We start from the raw sequence: 20852 nt of genomic DNA, 5'->3' as shown, positions 1-20852 counted from the left end.
GTAGCAGAGTGCCATTATGAGTATTAATTGTATATTTATATACATACACATAGACATATATAAAAATTATATAAAGTAAATCTTTATATATTTATTCATAAAGTGCACATATCACTTAGTACTTGGCATATAATAAGTGGCATATAGGTACTTGCTAGTATTATCATCACTGTCATTCAGGTTGTTCCATGGATAAGAAAGTTCTTTTTCAAATTGAGTAAATTTGGCCTCTCTTATTCCTGTCTGTTTATCCCATTTCTCAGCCCTGAAGTAACTCAGATCAAGCCTTAACTGCCTTCCATGTGTGTCCCAAGTATTTAAAGCTAATCGTTGTGACCCTCTTTGCCTTTCTCCCTTATATTCTAGAGAAGAGTCCTTGCAAATGCTGTTTGTTCTGCTTGCAACATCTTTCCTTCCCATGTTCTTCACGTTCTAACTTGGACTCCATGTCCTTCAATACACCTTCTATCTGAGTACTTAACACATTACTTGCCTATTGTGTTAGGCGGTTCTTACATTGCTATAAAGAAATATCTGACACTGGGTAACTTGCAAAGAAAAGAGGTTGAACTGGCTCACCGTTCTGGAGGCTGTATAGAACTATGGCACCACCATCTGCTTGGCTTCTGGGGAGGCCTCAGGGAGCTTTTACTCATGGCAGAAGGCAAAGAGGGGGCAGGCACTCACATGGCCAGAGAGGGGGAAAGAGTGTGTGGGAAGTGCCACACACTTTTATACAACCAGATATCATAAGAACTCACTCGCCTCCAAGGGCATGGCACTAAGCCATTCATGAGGGATCTGCCCCTATGATCCAAAAGCTCTCACACACACAGCCCCACATCCAACAATGGGAATTACATTTGAACACGAAATTAGGGATCCACACCACATCACCCATATTCCCTAAGTATAATTATAAAATAAAGGACATAGTATCGGTTCTCAAGGCCATTTGTGTATGTGTCACCATTTTGGCATATTACTTATACATCTTGTAAACCAGGCTTCATATGAGGTCCAGCATAGCAGTGTGTTTCAAAAATACGTGTTGAATGAATTAGGTGGAATACAGGAGAAACTGAGTGGGCATAAAGCAAAGGCCTTCTTGAAAGGCATATAACATTTCCCTTGGAGAACAGGGTCTTTGGAACAAGGAGGTGGGTGGGAAGAAAGTTGGCTTTTTCACACACACACACAAAAGCAAAGAATCAAAAATTATAGGCATGCTTGTAGGAAACAGGTAAACCTGTAATCCCATTAGCTTATCATATTTGTCCCTGTTAACGCCATGAAAAAAGGAAAGTTTCTTGGGTTCTTACTTTTTGATTGCTTGGTCAGCTCTTAGTCTTTGCTTTGTTGCTCAGAATCCTGTTAATAGAAGAAATGAAAAGCAAAAGACAAAGAAGCAGGCAAGGGTGAATCCGTTCATAGAATAAAGAACAAGGAAGGGAGTGAAGATGGGGACAGAGGTGGAAGGGCCCTCTGGGTCTGGATGTGGGCAGAAGGTCTTTGAAGAGTAGAGAGAGAAGATAGTGTTTTGGTAGAAGTCACTCTTAGGAGTGTGAAAGAGTTTAAAAGTGGAGAGTCACCTTGGGAGGCTTTGTAAAGGAAATTTACTTGGCACTAAAAATGATCTCTTCTTTATAGGGTTTTCTTGTGAGACTGAGTAAAGATTTAAATGGCTTTTGATGTTCATTTTCTATCAGACTGCTATTTCTTTGAACGCGGCATAGCCCCGAGCTCCAGCCTTGTGTAACCCCAGTTGTATATGGGTCATGTTCTGCTTCAGCCAGTGGATTGGGTAATAAAATCCATGGATGCTCTTGTTCTGCAGGATGGTGAGTGAGGTATTGGCATAGCCACACAGCCCTAAGTAAGAGCATAGACGTTACATAGAGGCTGCAATGTCTATAAATATGTGAAATAAGCATGGGTACAAGTCAAAGAAGCCCATAGGTCCCTTAAAATTTCCTCTTTGGATAAACACAGACTATTTTCTCCAGCTTCCCAAACTTAACCAATGCTTAGTCACAATCTCTACCTAGATACTGATCCAAAGAGCAAATTATTCTAGGTAAAACCAGAGGAATAGTATTCCTTGCCTTTATTTTTTTTCTATAGACCAATGGTAGAAATGTTACCCTGGATATAAAATTTATGTAAAATACCAGCGTTCTTTTCCAGACTGGTTTAATGATTCCCATTACAAAGATAGTTGATTTGCAAACTATGCATTCAACAAAGGACTAATATCCAGAATCTACAAGTAACTCAAACAAATCAGTAAGAAAAAAACAACCCCATCAAAAGTGGGCAAAGGACATGAATAGACAATTCTCAAAAGATGATATACAAATAGCTAACAAACATATGAAAAAATGCTCAACCTCAGTGATTATCAGGGAAACGCAAGTTAAAACCACAGTGAGATACCACCTTACTCCTCCAAGAATGGTCATAATTAAAAAGTCAAAAAATAATAGATGTTGGTATGGATGTGGCGTAAAGGGAACACTTTTACACTGCTGGTGGGAATGTAAACTAGTACAATGACTATGGAAAATCGTGTGGAGATTCCTTAAAGAACTAAAAATAGAACTACCATTCAATCCAGCAATCCCACTACTGAGTATCTACCCAGAGGAAAAGAAGTCATTTTTTGAAGAAGACACTTGCACACACATCTTTATAGCAGCACAATTTGCAGCTGCAAAAATATTACCAATCTAAATGTCTATCAACCAACGAGTGGATAAAGAAAATGTGTTATACATCCACCATGGAATACTATTCAGCCGTAAAACAGAATGAAATAATGACTTTTGCAGCAACTTGGACAGAGCTAGAGGCCATTATTCTAAGTAATGTAACTCAGGAATGGAAAACCAAATATCAAATGTTCTCAGCTATGAGGATGTAAGGGCATAAGAATAATATAATGGACTTTGTGGACTATAAAAATAAAAAATAAAAAAAAAATTCCCTAGTGGGCTATTTTTTAGAGGACATCATGTGTTTTTAAAAACACATCAGCCAAATATATGGAAGAAATTGCTTTATGGTAACACAAGGAAGAAGGATCTTTAAAAATAATTCCTGGCCAGGTACGGTGGCTCACACCTGTAATCCCAGCACTTTAGGAGGCCGAGGCGGGCAGATCACGAGGTCAGGAGATCGAGATCATCCTGGCTAACACGGTGAAACCCTGTCTTTACTAAAAATACAAAAAAAAATTAGCTGGGCATGATGGTGGGCGCCTGTAGTCCCGGCTACTCGGGAGGCTGAGGCAGGAGAATGGCATGAACCCGGGAGGCGGAGCTTGCAGTGAGCCAAGATCACGCCACTACACTCCAGCCTGGGTGACAGAGTGAGACTCTGTCTCAAAAAAAATAAAAAATTAAATAAAAATAAAAAAAAAAATTCTCTAGTGGGCTATTTTTTAGAGGACACAAATTCCTGCTTCTGATGTACAAATCCAGTGTTCTTGCAGGTTTCTGAGCTTGCTGCTCTTTTGTGGCTAAGCTTTTCACTTCTGTTAAAAGACGCTTACCACACATACCATAATTAGAAGTTTGGAGTTGCATATTTGGGGTAATCTCAGACAACTACATTAGACTGGCCTCAGCTTTTCAGGAAAAAGTTCATTTTGAGTTAATTTATTATTGGACATTGAGGCTATTTCAATTTGCTACCAAATCTTGACTTCACTTTACCGTTAAATGTGACTTTTAAAATGTGCAGAAAGCATTTACCATGTTTTCTCTGTTTATAAGAGACTAGGTGGCTATACATGATGTTAACAATAATTATATCAGAGAAGTAGAATTAGACCATTTTAATTGTCTTCTCTTGTACAATAGCAAGAAGTCTAATAAGAAAACAGTTAAATGTTAACATTTCTTTAATAAAGAATAAAAATAAACCATTTTCTTAGTATTCCTAGGCTTTCAGAGGAGGTGGAGTGCATATTTCTCTGGCATCAATTACACATGTTCTAGATTGTTTATTAAAGGATTAGAAGAGAAAATTCAACAAAAAGAGAAAAGAATGAGGATGAAAAGAAATTATGTACGGAGGCTGGGTGTAGTGGCTCACATCTGTAATCCCAGCACTTTGGGAGACTGAGATGGGCGGATCACTTGAGGTTAGGAGTTCAAGAGCAGCATGGTCAACATGGTGAAACCCTGTCTCTACTAAAAATACAAAAATTAGCTGAGTGTGGTGACACACACCTGTAATTCTAGCTACTCAGGAGGCTGAGGCAAGAGAATCGGTTGAATCCAGGAGGCAGAGGTTGCAGTGAGCTGAGATTGCGTCACTGCACTCCAGCCTGGGTGACAGAGCGAGACTCCATTTCAAAAAAATAAAATAAAATTGTGTATGGAGACATACAAAAACTGAATATATAAGCAGATCTGAAAATATTGAGAGCATCTGAAGCTGGGTTTATACAATTATTTGAACAATTCGGGTCAAAAGCCACACTTAAAAATTAAAGCAACACTTGTCAATTCAAAGCAAAAGTATTTTATTTGTATCAGTTTCTACTCCCTATAAATGTAAAATTAGCCCAAAGGGTTAGAAAAAAAGAAAAAAACCAGAAGTGTTCTCATTCTCTCAGACTCTTGCTCACAATGGGAACACATCAGAGATTAAAATAACACAGAATAAGATTGGAGTTTCAATAGGCATTATCCTGAGAAATCAAGGGAAGGCTGAGCGTGGGTGGTCAGTGAATAGATATATTAAGAATAAAATCTCCTCTTCTTGTTTGCATGACTTGTGTGTGGAACTATGCCCACCCTTTGCTTTGCTTTGCTTTGGCGGGGAAGCGGAGTTCTGACTTGGCTCTGTGACATTCCATGACATATGCCTCAAAGCTGTGAGACATAGCGGGGAAAATGTCACTGTGTAAGGGCAGTCTGTCTCAGGGCAATGCAACATGGCCATCTGAGGCACTGCTTGGTGGTCGAGTGATTCATCAGAATACAGACACTGAACACTACTGATCTGAGGACAAGGCATGGCAGAGATCAGTGAGATTCTGAGCAAGAATGGGGAATTACAGGGCATACTCAGATGACAAAGGAAAATCTAGGACAGCAGTCTGTATGTGCAGGCAACGGAGGTGATGACAATGTGTTGATAGCAATATTTTGTTAATATCTGGTAGTTGTTAATAAAGGGTGCTTCTTAGAGCAACCAGAACAAGTACCTGCCTAAATGGAGTCAACTAATATGCTTACTAAAAGGTTTTTGAGCTAAATGGCAAATTGCTTCAGAGCAGGCAAAATGCTCCATTTAAGATTCATAATTGGAAGGCACTTTATCTACCTAATGATCAGAAGGATGCTGATTATTAGAAACGCCTGCATTAAAGACAGGGAAGCACATTTGCATTCAGCTCAGAGTACGGGTAGAGGGAAAATAATAAGAATTCTCTTAAGATACAGATCTTAAGTTCTTTACTGCATTTGTGTTAATGCCTCTCCTGGAGTACAGCCTCACATAAAGTGAGTGGAAAATAATAACCCCAGATGTGTGCTGGACACTGCATCCTACTGCACAGAGAACCAAATGATTCTGGCAGCAGCAGCAGACCATCACACGCAAACCTTCTCTCACCAGCAAACCCACACACATGCGAACACCCAGCACAGCAGCACAGCCAGCTGTTCTAGCCACAGTGCCACTGTGAAGGGTTTGCAAATCAGGATGTGCAGGATTAAAAGAGAGCCAGTGTAGAGATTTTATATCTGTAGGAAAACAAAAACAAGATGAAAGTTTCATCAAGCTCATGATGGTGTCTGAACAGAAGAATAATGTGAGATACCAAAATAGAAAAGGAAAACCAAACGTTGGGCTATTCAAAGTGAAGAATTAAGGGACACTCCAAGACACACCCTCGCCCCTTAGTTTCCTTCAGTTATCCATACAGTTGGATGAAGAAGAGGAGGTAAGGAAGAAGTGAGGCGGGTATTTGGGATCTGAATTACTGAGCCATCACTTCACTTTCTGTGATTCATTCTGAATACATATACTTAGTCTTATTTTCTAAAATAACTTAAAATAGCAACTTTTAATACTCTTAACAGCACATGTCAAGAGGAGCTTTATTTTTTTAATTCGAACAGAACAGTGGGCATTCACACACAGTAGATACTCAGCAACCCTTACTGTGTGTCTCCAACTTCCATCCTTGCCATGATTATACTTTCCATAGACACTGGGACTTGAGGTAGGTAGACCAGGTAGAAGTCCCTTGTACAATTGTCCAGCAGGCAGTAATAAAGGGTTTACAGTAGAGTGTTGGGAAATGTGTGTTGACCAGATACATTTCAGAGTGAATTAACAGCATTTGGTGACCAACTAAATTTTAGGAGGAAAGAGAAGTAGCTGAAGAGGAGGCGATTTCTCTAGGTCAAATGGCCAAGTGGATGGAGGGACCATTACTGGCTGGGGACGCAGGTCTGCAGGTCATCCTGAAGAACATCAATCATGTTCCTGGCACGGAGGCCCTCGGGGGGAAGTGGACCACTTGGGACTGTTTGCTCTGCTTTTTAATTTTCTCTCTTCTTCCTTAGCTGTCAAGCTGTCAGCTGTCACTTCTTGCTACTGTCAGTTCTAAGCCCTTCCTTCTTTAACTTCCTAATTTGCTGCTTCTGGAAAGCCTGAGAGGCAAGGCTGCTAGAAAGGTATGTAAAGCAAGTCTATGGAGGCTAAGTAATGGTCCAAGGACCATTGACTCTTATAAAGTACGGGGCTTCGTGATTACTGTTTCAACTGCTCAATTTAAATGGATTAGGTCTTCAGAGATCTGGCACTCAGATAGCTAGGGAGGTATTGATTTCTATTTGTGTAGCAACTTTAAGAATAAAATTGTTCTTTGAGTCATCCAATGATTCTTAATTTTTAAGGTAAGATTTTAAATTGGCTGCTACATAATAAATCATAGCTAGCACTTACTGGGCACTTAGTAGTTGTCAGACCCTGTTCTAAGAACTTTTCAGGTAATATCACTTGTAACCGGCCAGGAGTCCTAAGGATTGGGCAGTATTATAATTACCCGTTTTATAGCTAGAAAATCTGAGGCATAGAAAGGTTAATTTTTCCAAGACCACTAAGTGGCCATAAGCAACAGAGCCAGATTCAAAAGCATGGCCGGGCGCGGTGGCTCACGCCTGGAATCCCAGCATTTTGAGAGGCTAAGGAGGGCGGATCATATCTGGTCAGGAGTTCAAGACCAGCCTGGCCAACATGGTGAAACCCTGTCTCAACTAAAAACACAAAAATTAGCTGGGTGTGGTGGTGCACACCTGTAGTCCCAGCTACTTGAGAGGCTGAGGCAGGAGAACTGCTTGAATCTGGGAGGCAGACGTTGCAGTGAGCCGAGATCATGCCACTGCACTCCAGCCTGGGTGACAGAGTATTAAAAAAAATAAATAAATAACTCTGTCTCAAAATAAATAAACGGGCAATTAGGGTGAAATGGAGTCATATGGGCTGGCACTGTTCCAATATGACTGGTGTCCTTATAAGAAGACATTATGACACAGACAAACATAGAAGAGGACTCTCTAAAACCAGAGGGAAAAGTGGCCATCTGCAAGCCAAGGAGAGAGGCCTCAGCAGAAAACCCTGCTGATACCTTGATCTTGCACTTCCAGTCTTCAGAACTGGGAAGAAATGCATTTCTGTTGTCTAAGCCACTTAGCCTGTGGTATTTTGTTACGGCAGCCTGAGCAGACTCATACACACTGACCAAAGAGTTTGGCATGAAGAGCTTTATGTAGAAGCTCCCTGAAAACAACTTCCCTCCTTGACTCTTCTCCCAAATCTTAAGTTCATTGAAGGGATTAGTTCAGGGAGAGGGAAAGAAGTTTGGTTTCTTAGAGGATGGGAGGAGGTCGAAATGAAGAACGCAGAGGAGTGGAGAAGATTCTTCAAGACCAGAAGAGCCCATGGGGCTCAGTGAGCGCAGGCCTCTCGCAGCAACCTCTCAGTGCTCTGGAAGACAGAGTGCTGTTCCAGGACATGGGGCTCCAGCCTCGTCACCTCCTGACCCCTGGGTGCAATAATGACTCAGCTGAGTTTCTGCCAGATCAATAAGATGGAGATGCAGAGAAAGATATTTTATAATTTGACTATTAATTCAAAAAATAATGTGAATTAATACTACTTTAATACTACTTTCACACCCAAGCTTGTTAAATGGAACTCAAGTAGGATCACACCCTCTATGGAAGAATTAATCATGCAGTTGTGCCAAGACTCCAAGCGGAACACTGACAGTGGTGACCACAGTTGCTCTTCACTGCCCAGCATCACCCCTTCTTTTTCTGGCAACACACCCTGACACCTTTTGGAGCAATGACTTTCCTCCCTAAGGTGCATGCTTCTGGAGGATTGTCACTCAGGGGGCTTGCCTTGCCAGGCACAAGCATGGGACCCAGCTGGACCAATTGGCTTCTCTCTCCCCACTCTGAATCTTGAGATGGGTGGTAGAAGGAAGAACAAATGCTAAAATTAATTCATCTCAGCTTTGGCTCCCTAAAGTCAGTGGCCAAATTGCTGGAGTTCCTTGGAGGTATCATAATAAAACTGGTTCTCCAGGCTTGACTTGCATCCTGTAGGCATCCATATCTCCTTTGAATAAATTTCCTTTTGTCTTTAGTTGCCGGAGTCTATTTCTGTGGCTTTCAACCACAAAAGAGCCCTAGTTAATATAATGCCTGTGGAATCAGACTCTGAAAACTAAGATGGAAGTAGTAAATATGGTACACTGGTTCCCACTCTTTTGGAAAGGTGTGTTTGCTTGTTGTGTGTTGAGATTTTGAGCCACCCATTTTGATATCCATTTGTTCCAGTACCATTTATTGAAAAGTGACTCATCCTTCATGCGTTGCCTTTGCACCCTTGTCAAAAATCAGTTGTCTATATCTGTTTGGTTTCTTTCTGGACTCTCTAGCCTGTTTCATTGAACACTTTGTCTTTACGCCAATATTATGCTGTTCTGATTACTATAGTTTTATAATGATATTGTCATATTTGGGTATGTGTGTGTGTGGATATGTGGGTGTGGGGGAGAAGAAAGTCGCAGTCATCAGGACATTTCTTCCTTAAATACTTTATATGCAAGTTTTAAAAATAAGGGCTTTGTCATACTTAACTTGTCACAGCAAAGAAAATTAGTAATAATCCCCAAATATCATTTAATATACAGTCCATATTCAAATGTCTCTAATGTCTCCAAAACATCTATGGCTGTTTTTTGTAAAAATGTATGATAGATCTTTTATTAATATCTCTAGCTTGTCTTTGATGATTTAGAATTTTAAACTTTTTTCCTTGGGTCAATTTTCATAATTTATAATATTACTAGGAATTTATCCTTCCAAGTTTTGAAAACTATTGTATAGAGTTGCTTCTTATATTCTCTTAAACGATTTTAATCACTCCTATATCTATGGTTATTTCTCCTTTCACATTTCTAATCTAACCTATTTTTGTTCACCCTCACCATCTTTCTCTCTCTTGCTCACTCTTTCTTTAATCAGGATTTGAAGGGGCTTATCTGTAGATGTCACTGGTCTTTGCCAAGAAGCAGTATTTGAGTTTATTTTTCCACTCTGTAGATATGCTATTTTATTACCTTTGTATTTTATTTTTATTTCATCACTCTTCTTAGTTTCTTTGGGTTTACTATGTTGTTCTTTTTAGAAAACTATAGAAGTGAATCTTTAGCACCTTTTTGGTGGTTCTTTGGCAGTGAAGGCATTCAAGGCTGTAAACTCTTCTCTGGGCTAGGTGTCATTGTGTCTGATGGACTTTGTATGTTGTGTGCACCTTTTCATTGCTTTCTAGAAAGCTAGTGATTTTTCTTTTGATTTTCTCTTTAATCCAAAGGTTATCAATGCTGCCTTTTAGTTTCCAAATGGGTAAAATGGCCGTTTTAAAATTGCTTATGTCTTATTTTGTTAGATTGTGTATTGGAAAATCATGTCTTATAACACCTCAATGCTTTTGAATTTTTAAGGTTTTAATTGTGGATTTATGTCACTTCTTATGATCACTTTTTATAGATATTCGTGGACTTTTGAAATAATGGAGAAATATACTCCTACTCAATGGATGTAACGTTCTATAGTACAAGTTACATTCAGTTTACTGATTGTATTTTTAAATCCTCTATGTTCTTGCTTACTTTTTTTTCTGCTGCATATGCTAAGGGAACTATATAGCAGCCCCTGATTACAATAGTAATTTTATCAAATAATAGTTTTGCTTGAAGCACTGGGCTTCTACAGTTTGGTGCATAAATGTTTTGTCGGTTGTATTATTTTAATAAATGTCAGTATTGTGGTTCCAAAATGGCCCTCTACATCCTGTTGAGTGATTTTACCTCTTCTGTTCATCTTCTTCCATCTTCAGATGCCTCTTCTGGTTCACCTGTGGTTGGTTTCCAGTCTTAATTATTTCCTCGGAAAGGGGTTTTGTGGTGCTATAGTTTCTATTTGCTTATCTTCAAATGTCTTTCAGCCTGACAGATGGAAGATATCTTAGCTGGGTATAGGATACCTAGGTTGCTGTCCTTCTCTCTTTGATATGACTCCATCGTGTTTTAGCTGTCAGTGTTGCAAATGAGAAGTCTTAGGCCACTCTGATGAGTTTTTCGCTGTATGTATGTGTCTGTTGTGGATGAGAGAAGTGGTTTGAAGGATGGGAAAACAATGTCAACCAGGTGTCACCACACACAATTCCAGGAGGCACCATTCACATCAACTTTCATCATAAGAGTCATGGATGACTGCAGGTCAAATTCTTTCCAGCATCTGCCACTGTCTTGTCCTCATCCTAGGCTATCTGAAGCCTCATCTCCAGGTACTTCCCCAGCCTATAGGGAAAAAATACTTCCACCAGTTTTTTCCACCTGGGCTTCCAGAGAGCTAAAGGTCTCCCCTGAACCTCACTTCCCTTAGGCCTCAGTAGGAAGACTTCACGAGATGCAGAGGCAGAACTGAGCATGGAGATAAAGAGGGTTGCTTTCGGGTAGCCGTGGGCCCAGAATGCCCCTCATCCCTTAGAGCGGAATTCTTTAAGCAAGGCTTGCTTATAATTTTTCCTCTAGAGATGTGAGCTCTTCAAATTGAGGGATCTCTCAGTGACAACAAAGTGGCTATACAATAACTATAACATCATTTTAAACAGATTAGGCACTCAATTAGTCCAGGCGCCATGGCTCACACCTGTAACCCCAGCATTTTGGGAGGCTGAGGTGGGTGGATCACTTGAGGTCAGGCATTCTAGACCAACAAGGTGAAACTCTGTCTCTACTAAAAATACAAAAATTAGCCAGGCATAGTGGTGTGCGCCTGTAATCCCCGCTACTCAGGAGGCTGAGGCAGGAGAATCGCTTGAACGCAGGAGGCAGAGATTGTAGTGAGCCAAGATTGCGCCACTGCACTCCAGCCTGGGCCACAGAGCAAGACTCTGTCTCTAAATAAATAAATAAAAATAACAGGTTAGGCGCTAAATTATTTCTTCCTAAAATAAAACTGAATGTGTGGGAATCAGTGTTCTCTATTAATAAAAAAAGAGGAATATTAAAAATTTCAAACAAAAATTTGGCTTGTACATGGTCTAGGAAACCTAGCAGGCAGCCTGCTTTTGAAAAGGAGAAGATAAGCCTCCACAGCACATGGTGTGACAACCATTTATGACCTCCCCAGAGACAATATTCCACATGAGACCATCTGATTAGAAAGCAGAGTCCATGAAATAGACTTGTCTTGCTATTTCTGTATGCTTTTAGGAAGCCTATGCTCACTGAGAAGAAAGAAATGAATGTTTCTATAAACTTGTGATGGAAAAGCAATAAAAGCCACCAGAGACATTCTGAAATTTTTATTCTAATATTTCACTGACCAGAAGGAAGAAGCAGGAAGCCTTGCAAGGTTTGAGAAATAGTTGTCGGCAATAAGGAGAGACTACATTTTTCTGCCTCGTATAAAGCTTAAAAAGCAGGGGAATGGGGTTCAGAGAGAAAAGAGCAATTGATCTAATTGGACTAGAAGAAAGTATACTTTAAAAATTTTTTATTATGGTAAAAATGCATAAAATTTGGCATTTTAACCATTTTCTTATTTCTTATTTTTTATAGACAGGGTCTTGCTCTGTCACCCAGGCTGGAATGCAGTGGTGCAATCATGGCTCACTGCAGTCTCAACTTTCTGGGTTCAAGTCATTCTCCTCCCTTGGCCTCCAGTGTAGGTAGGACTACAGGTGCAAGCCACCACGCCTGGCTAATTTTATTTTTACCATTTTCAAGTGCATAATTCACAGGGATTAATTGCAACTATCACTGCCGTCTTTTTCCAAAACATTCTCATCACTCCCCACAGAAACTCTGTACCCATTAAGCACTAACTCCTCATTCTCCTTTCCCCAGCCCCTGGTATCCTCTGTTCTACTTTGGTGTGTGTGTTTCTTTATGAATTTACCTATAGAAGGAAGTATTTTTGTGTACCAGGGAGCAGTAAAACTAAGTCAGTGAAAAGACTACCTCTTAATCGATTCAGTGCTGAATTCCGTAGACAAGCGAAGCCATGCAAGGTTTCAGAGCAAAAGATACAACCCAGCTAGAGCATTGCTTTCAGAAGCTTCATCTGGCAGTGGTCTGTGGGATGGACTGGGGTCTGGAGACCAGTTGAGAGGTTGTTATAAAAGCCCAGGCTGGGGGTAAGGAGCACTTGGAGCCACTACTGAAATGGGAAAGAAGATTTAGGAGACATTTTAGGGAATATACAGGAGGAAGCAGCCACAGGACCTGGCAAAATTACCTCGGGGAAAAAAAGGAGGGAGGATGACAGATGTTTTGAGTCTGGGTGACTCGGGTGATTAATTTTTAAACTATGCATTTTTAATTAGGCTTCTATAAAAAGTCACAAAACAGTCATTTAAATTATCAACAAAGGGTTCCAAAAAAAGATCAGAATCGAGTGTGATGTTCTTTTAGGAAAAAAACCTGAATCAAACAAAAGAATTCTATCTTCTAAATGTCAAGGTTCATGTGACATGACATGGCATTTCATAGGAAAGGAGGGAGGTAGGGAGGACCAGGGTAATCATTCAATCTAGAATGCTCAAAGGTAGGAATTCAAGGGAGGGAGAAGGAACTCACTCTATACGGAAGGCCATTATTAGTGGAAAGCATGTTGTGGCTAATATTTAATAATGAGAAGTACGATATTATGGCTAGAAGCATGGAGTCTGAATCCAGACTTTTTGAGTTCAAATCCTACTCTGTCATGAACTAGCTGTGTGACCTTGGTCAAATTGCTTAACCTCTCTGAGCCTCTGTAATATGGGGTAATATAATATCTATCTGATACAGTTCTTTAGTTGATTAAATGACTTAATATATACGGAATGCTTAAGTACCTAGCACATAGCAAGTGCTATACAAGATTTTGGCACCATTATTATTCTTAGGCTAATTTAAAAGAGCAAAGTAAAATTTAAAAACTTTCCCTGTAAGATTGAATAACTTACCAAGGAAATCAGAAATAAAGAAATCACAAAGTCCGACATACAGCCACAGCTGAAATACCTCTTTCTGTGATTTAAGAACACTGCCTTCTTAGGCCAATGCTAATTATTCACCTGCTTAGTAAACGTTGTTTAAGAAACACCTAAATTGGTATGATACTAACTCACTTTTTAAAATTCATTGACTTGGAATTTTTCTAACCAAGTTTAAATTTATTTGTTTCAATGGTCTGGGTCCATTCACTTTTTTTGCCCATGACAAGGGCTGCTGAGTTGAACAGGAAGTAGGGGTTAAATCAATAGACAGTTGACTAAATGAAGGAAATAATGATTTGTATGTTTTCCCAGGCGATCTTTGAGGTCAAGGTCTAAATTTAGGAATATGGATCTTTAAGGATTTTTTGCTTCATTTGTAACTAAAATCAGGGCAGCGGTTCAAAGGACAGACTCAGCTTTTACACCCGTGGTTTTTTTCAGTGATTTTTCTTCTGTGAGATTTAGAAAATGCTGTGCTTACCATCCAGTGCCTCTGTCGTGCACCCCTGTCCTTTGCTAGGGCTGCACGTCGTCACACCCACCTGGCCTAGAATGCCGCATCCCCCGGCGGGACCGGAAGACAGTCTACATCCGCACGCCGTGCTCTGCGGGAAGCGGTGGATACTGCTGCCCTCTGCTGGTCACCACTTGAAACACTTCTCCTGGGCTTTTCCGAGGAAAGGGGCTGTGAATAAGCAAAAATCGCAGCACGAGAAGGGAGATGGATTTGAAACCTCTGTAACCCGAAACCGTCGAGCTCACCTACCCACCAACCTCCTGTGCACCTTGCAAAAAACAAGAAAATTTTTTTTTTCAAAATAAAAACAGGCCAGGCGCAGTGGCTCACACCTGTAATCCCAGAACTTTAGGGGGCAGAGGGAGGTGGATTGCTTGAGCCTGGGAGTTCCAGACCGGCCTAGGCAATATAGCGAGACCTCGTCTTTACAAAAACTACCCAAAAAAAGCCGGGTGTGGTGGCGACCCCCGTAATCCCAGTTACTAGGGAGCTGAGGTGGAAGAATCACTTGATCCCAGGAGGTCGAGGCTGCAGTGAGCTGAGATCGCTCCACTGCACTCCAGCCTGGGCGACAGAGCAAAACCCTATCTCCAAAAAAGTATTAATTAATTAGTTGAAATAAAAGCAGTACTAAGTGGTACAGATGAGTGATAGGAAGTCCAATAGGGTTCTGATTCGTCCCCTGATTAGACCACATCTCTTGTTTAAATATTTACTAGTTAATTCTTTCCCAATGTTCCCTTTCTTGTTTCTGTGCTTTGCTGCATCAGCGGGTGGTTGAGACAGTGCTGTTTCCATATGTGCAAGGTAGTTTCTTCAAGTTTATCTTAAGAAATTGCAATGTACTTGCTGCCTGTGTTACCATAGTGCTCTGTGGCTGTGTCTTAGTTTCACTTGTTTGCTTACCCAAATCAGAGACTCACCCTTCTTTTATTTTTCTTTCGATATTCCATATTCTAGTGGTTACTTTTGAATTTATGCTTTTTATAGCGTCTCTCCTCGAGTCCTCTTTATCATTTTTGTTGTTAAATAATTACATTTGATTTCTGGAAATTGCTCCATATCAGCTTATAAAGATTTTCTTTCTTTATTATTTTTTACAGCTGCATAATACCCCATCATATGTTATGTACCATCGTGTATACAACCATTTTCCTACATTTGGGCATTTAAGTTGTTTCCAATATTTTACAATTTTAAACAATACTGCAATGAATAACCTTGTGCATGGGTATTTTTGAATTTTTGGAGATGTAGCTTCAGGATAAGTTCCCAGAAGCAGGATTGCTGGGTCAAAGTGTGAATGCACGGGTATTGTTGTTAAATTGCAGGAAATTGTTCTTCTTAGGGTCAGAGACTCCCTATGAGACTGCAAGTGACTAGTATTTATTGTGAGGATAATTTAACAAGTGGTTAAAAACGCTGGAATATTAGTACTCAAGAAAATAGGGTGTGACGTCAGCGAAGGCAAGAGGCATAAACTCAAAGAGTTGGGAAGAGCAGGAATAGTCGCATGAATTGCTGTTGTAAAGATGGTTTTGCTGCTGGATTTGCATGTAAGGTTGACCTAAGTCTTTTTGCCACATAGACTGATGATGATCCACCCCTGCGTGCCATCATTTTCTGTGGCTAGGCTCTTTTCTGTCTGTCTGCTTCTCCTCAGATTCCCTCTGGGCTCCTTTGCTCAGTAAGGCGTACCTCTGTTTCTCCTGCCCCTCGTTGCCCATGATTTCAGCCTGCTATTCAATCTCTGACAGATCCCAGCTGCTCTCCTCCAACATCCTCCCTTCTATTTCATGACCCCATGGTGTCTACACCCACTACTAGCTGGTGATTCTAGCCACAGTTTCTAATTCAGATTCTGAAAAGTAGAAGTCTGAGTGTCCCAGATCTTCCCTTTGGAACAACACTTTTCATGCCAGGACCCTTTGTAGGCTTCAGGTAGATGATCACTTGCAGTTCAAACTGCTTGCCTGGGTGTCATGTGTCTAGCCAGGATGAGCCCTACAGAAGGACTGTGGGTGCAACTAGAGGTATGACAGGTTAACATGATTGATATGTAAATTTTAGGCAATTTACCAGAAGTGGGAGGATGGCCACTTCTCAATGGCTGTGCTGGTTCAGCTGCAAGTTCGTGATTTTTCACATCATGTTCCTAGGATCGTATGCTTAGCACCCTGCAGATGACTGTGTGCTGATTTTCAAACCACAAAGAGGAAAACAAGCTAGAAAAACCTCTTCATCACCACTTATTTTATACACAAAGGGGGGTAATTATTAAAGGAACTAAGGAAATTGGCACAAAGTAACTGTCTTTAAAGAGGACCCTAACCCAAGCCCGTCATTTTAATCTGACCTCAAATATCACTTCATCAAAAAAAAAAACCTTTTCTATTCCATTCATGCATTCATGCCTTCACTAATTTTGCCACTAATTGAATAATTTTTTTAATGGTGTATTGCTTCTCTGTCTCTTTCTACCCTTTCCCCACCAGAATGTGAACCCCATAAATTTTGTGACCACTGCTCTGTCTGGTACCCCCAGCACACAGTCAGAGGTCTATGCTAACAGTGGGGTTGCATGAAGTGTGTCATCCTGGGGGACATATTTCACTCTCCCTGCCTTGTGCAAGTGTCTTCTCATCATGGAAAAGGAAAACTGATATTGCTCTCAGCAATTACCCAACGTGCTCCAGAAACAACAGTATTTCCTAAGCACTCTTTTGCTTTCAAAATACTCTTTTGGAAAGGAGTAATTTAATGAGGAAGAAATGAGCATGCTACATCAATTGATCATGATGCTGCAATAACCATGAAATTTTTGTGCGTTCCAAGCAGACACTCTATGTAAACTTTCCATCCTATGTGGTGTAATCAATAACTGCCTAACAGGAAGGATGCTGGCTGGAGCAGAGATAACTCCGCCTGCACAAACCCATCTTGGACATATGCAGGAAAGCTATAATCAGGGCCGCGCACATAAAGTATTTGAAATTCAATGAAAAAGCTGAAAGTGCATGTAATTAAAAGTGAGCAAAGCAGATAAAGTTAATTATACACTCAGAGGAACATTGTTTTATGCAGTGGGCATGGTAGTAATCACAATCAACAGCCCGTGGGGCCTGTACAGAGAGCTGACGACACTCTGCTCAGAATGAAGGAATCCAGTGCCCTAAATCAGAGCAGCCTTTTCAGAGCCATATAATCTCGCATAAAGGAAAAGTACAAAGGCTGAAAAGGAGGAGGGCCCTGCTTGGTGCAATCTCGAAACAAAACCAGGTTCTAATAGCAAAGGGCTTGTAACACAGATAAAAAAATGAAGAAAGAGTGATTTTTAAAATAAACCCTAGAACCAGAGCAAATAAGAAAAGGTATGTATGCCCTTAGCTCACCATAGCCTGTTTCCATCAAAGATTTTAATTTCCATGGGGCAGGATATATATCTACCAAGAAGATACACATTTGTTTTTCCTCCCTGAGATTACAAAAACCTCAGGTTTCAAGCTTAAAGAAGGGTCTTTGTAAAACTAGTTAATCCAGTCAAATTGAGTTAATGGCTACAAAGGGATTGATGGAATGGGCAATTTACTGTTCAATAATGAGTTGTCAATATGGGGCAAAGAGCTGCTTTGATCAGCTGGGCAGTCAAATCACAGCCACAGTTCAGGGTTCGATTGATTCCTCAGCAATTAATGGTTATGATAGTAAAAAGAGAATAAGACCGATCTGACCGGAAATTGGTCTCCTCTGTGCTGAGTGGAGAGGCTGACAGCAGGGCATTGTGCACCTTGAAGCTCATTTGCACCTGGAATAATGAAGAGTCGTAGAATCCCCTGCAACTGAGATTTTCTGGCAGTTGCAACCTTAATTTGATTATGCATCTATACTAAGACGAACTGGAAACCAGAATGTACCAGTCACATACAATTTAAACTGTTTATACAGGTTTGCTCCTATACTTCAACATGGGTTGTGGATCATATATCCAATTCTTGTCACAAATATAAACAGGCTGATACATTTAACTATTTAAACATTGTAAGCTTTTATGTTGAAGAAAAACCCCTAAAAATTTAGAAAAATAAATGAGGGAGGAAGCTGTGATACTTGGAAATTAACAAAGTTAATTTCCTTAAAATATGAAGATTGCTTACTAGCCAGTGAGGAAAGATTCCATAGAGAATTGACAAAGCCAAACAAGAATTTCATAAAACAGAAAATATATCTGGTCATTAAAATGTGAAAAAAAAATTAACCTCACCAATCGTAAAAGAAATGCAAAGGAAAACCAAGTGTTAGCAAAACTTAAAATGGCTGATGAAAGTACATTGGGAGACAGGTCTGATGGGGTTCAGGACACATAATCTCAAAATATCACACCTTGTGCTTTGAGGAAGGGGTAGAAGCAGGAAGGTCACTCTCACCTTCTCTGTGCCCTTCTCGCTTGAAGCCAGTTATAAAAGAATTCCCTGAACTTTCTATAAGGTAGGTCATAAGACCCTCATTCCAAAGATATTATCCCTATGCTCAAAGAAAAGAAATCCCTTATATATGAAGATACAGGCACACAGAGAATAATCTGAACACACAGAGCTTGCTAAGTCCCTCAGTTTATTGCCATGATGTCACACCCCCTTTGACCAATCATACTTCTACATAACTGTCCATTCTTCATCAAATTTACCTTACAAATCTACAGATTTCTTCATTTCTTTGGGTCTTCATTTCCAAATGTTCTCATGTCACCTAAAATTTATATTAAATATATTTGTGTGCTTTTCTCCTGTTATTCTTTTTTTTTTTTTGAGACAAAGTGTCACTCTGTCACCCAGGTTGGAGTGCGGTGGCACTATCTCAGCTCACTGCAGCCTCCGCCTGCTGCGTTCAAGCAATTCTCCTGCCTCAGCCTCCCGAGTAACTGGGACTACAAGTGTGCACCACCATGCCCTGCTAATGAGGTTTCACCATGCTGGCCAGACTGGTCTCAAATTCCTGACCTCGTGATCTGCCTGCCTCAGCCTCCAAAATGCTGGGATTACAGGTGTGAACCACCTCTCCTGGCCCTGCTATTCTATCTTTAATTATAGGTGCCTCAGCTATGAACCTCGCAATGGGTGAGGAAAAGATACTACTTTTTCTCCCCTGAAGTTTCTCTGTTTAATATTAGAGGCAATGTAAATTGATATATATATCATTTGTGGAAAATAATTCATAATATGCTTACAGAATACATCAAAATATAAAATATCAATGCCCTCTTATTCAGCAATTGCACGTCTAGAGATTTAGATTGAGAAATAACCAAGTGTGAAAATATATATGTACATGGATAACTGACACTGTAATATTAATGAGTGAAAAAAACAAAAATAACCCAAGTCAACTAACAGTTAAGGATTGATGAGGAAAAAGTTGGTATAGAAAAATAATGGGCTGGGTGTGGTGGCTGACACCTGTAATCCCAGCATTCTGGGAGGCTGAGGTGGGCGGATCTCCTGAGGTCAGGAATTGGAGACCAGCCTGGCCAATATGGTAAAACCCCGTCTCTACTAAAAATACAAAAATTAGCCAGGCTTGGTGGCACGTGCCTGTAATCCTAGCTACTCAGGAGGCCAAGGCAGGAGAATCACTTGAACCTGGGAGGCAGAGGTTGCAGTGAGCCAAGATCACCCCACTGCACTCCAGCCTGGGTAACAGGGTGAGATCCGTCTCAAAAATAACAAAACAAACAAAAATAAATATAATGGAATCCTATATGGTCAATCCATTGTCATCCAAGATATCCACAATACATGGTAGAATGAACAAAACACAGTTTGAAATGTGTGAGTATAGAATGATCATGTTAGTATACCCAGGTGAGTTTTAAAGAAGCTATGCTTCTCTAGAATGTAAATTCCAAAGATAGGGCTTTGTGCTCTTCACTGCTGAGTCCTTGAGGCCTAAGACAGTGCCTGGTACTTTGTAACCATGCAATCATGTTTGTTGAATGACTAAATGAAAGATGTTTAGAAAGTTTTTCACCAAAAGTTTAGCAGTGGTGGAGAGCTATTTAATAGTAATTTATTTTACTCTTCATATTTTCTCTATCATTCGAGTTGTCTTCAAAATGCTTGTTTCATTTTTATAGAAACAAATAATATATTTAAATTATGTGATGATGCCTACTGCCTGTGAGATGTGGCAGTCTCACCTGTTTCAGCAGCTGTGTAAACTGGTTCAGGTCTTTTGGAAAACCATTTAACATTAAATATCCCCAAGTCACAAAATCCTTCTTTCCTTTGTCCATTATTCCTTCGTGGGAATTTATGCTAAGGAAAAAGATGCAAAACATGAAGTGATCTAGACATCCAAAGTCTTCATCTAAGTTTTTATATTAGGTAAGTAAAAACTCTGGTCAACCTAAAGACACCTCCAACAGTGGGAAGATTGAACGTAAATTACGGTAAATCCATTAGATGGAATTTAGGGCAGGCGTGGTGGCCCACACCTGTAATCCCAGCATTTTGGGAGTCTGAGTTGGGGGAATCACTTGAGGTCAGAAGGTCAAGACCAGCCTGGCCAACATGGTGAAACCCCGTCTCTACTAAAAATACAAAAATTAGCCGGGCATGGTGGTGCAGGCCTGTAATCCCAGCTACTTGGGAGGCTGAGGCAGGAGAATCGATTGAAGCTGGGAGGCAGAGGTTGCAGTGAGCCAACATTGTGCCACTGCACTCCAGCCTGGGTGGCAGAGCAAGACTCCGTT

This window comes from Hylobates moloch, unplaced genomic scaffold, assembly GCF_009828535.3.
Source record: "Hylobates moloch isolate HMO894 unplaced genomic scaffold, HMol_V3 SCAFFOLD_4, whole genome shotgun sequence".
NCBI classification, from domain to species: domain Eukaryota; kingdom Metazoa; phylum Chordata; class Mammalia; order Primates; family Hylobatidae; genus Hylobates; species Hylobates moloch.
This window is presented reverse-complemented; position numbering follows the sequence as displayed.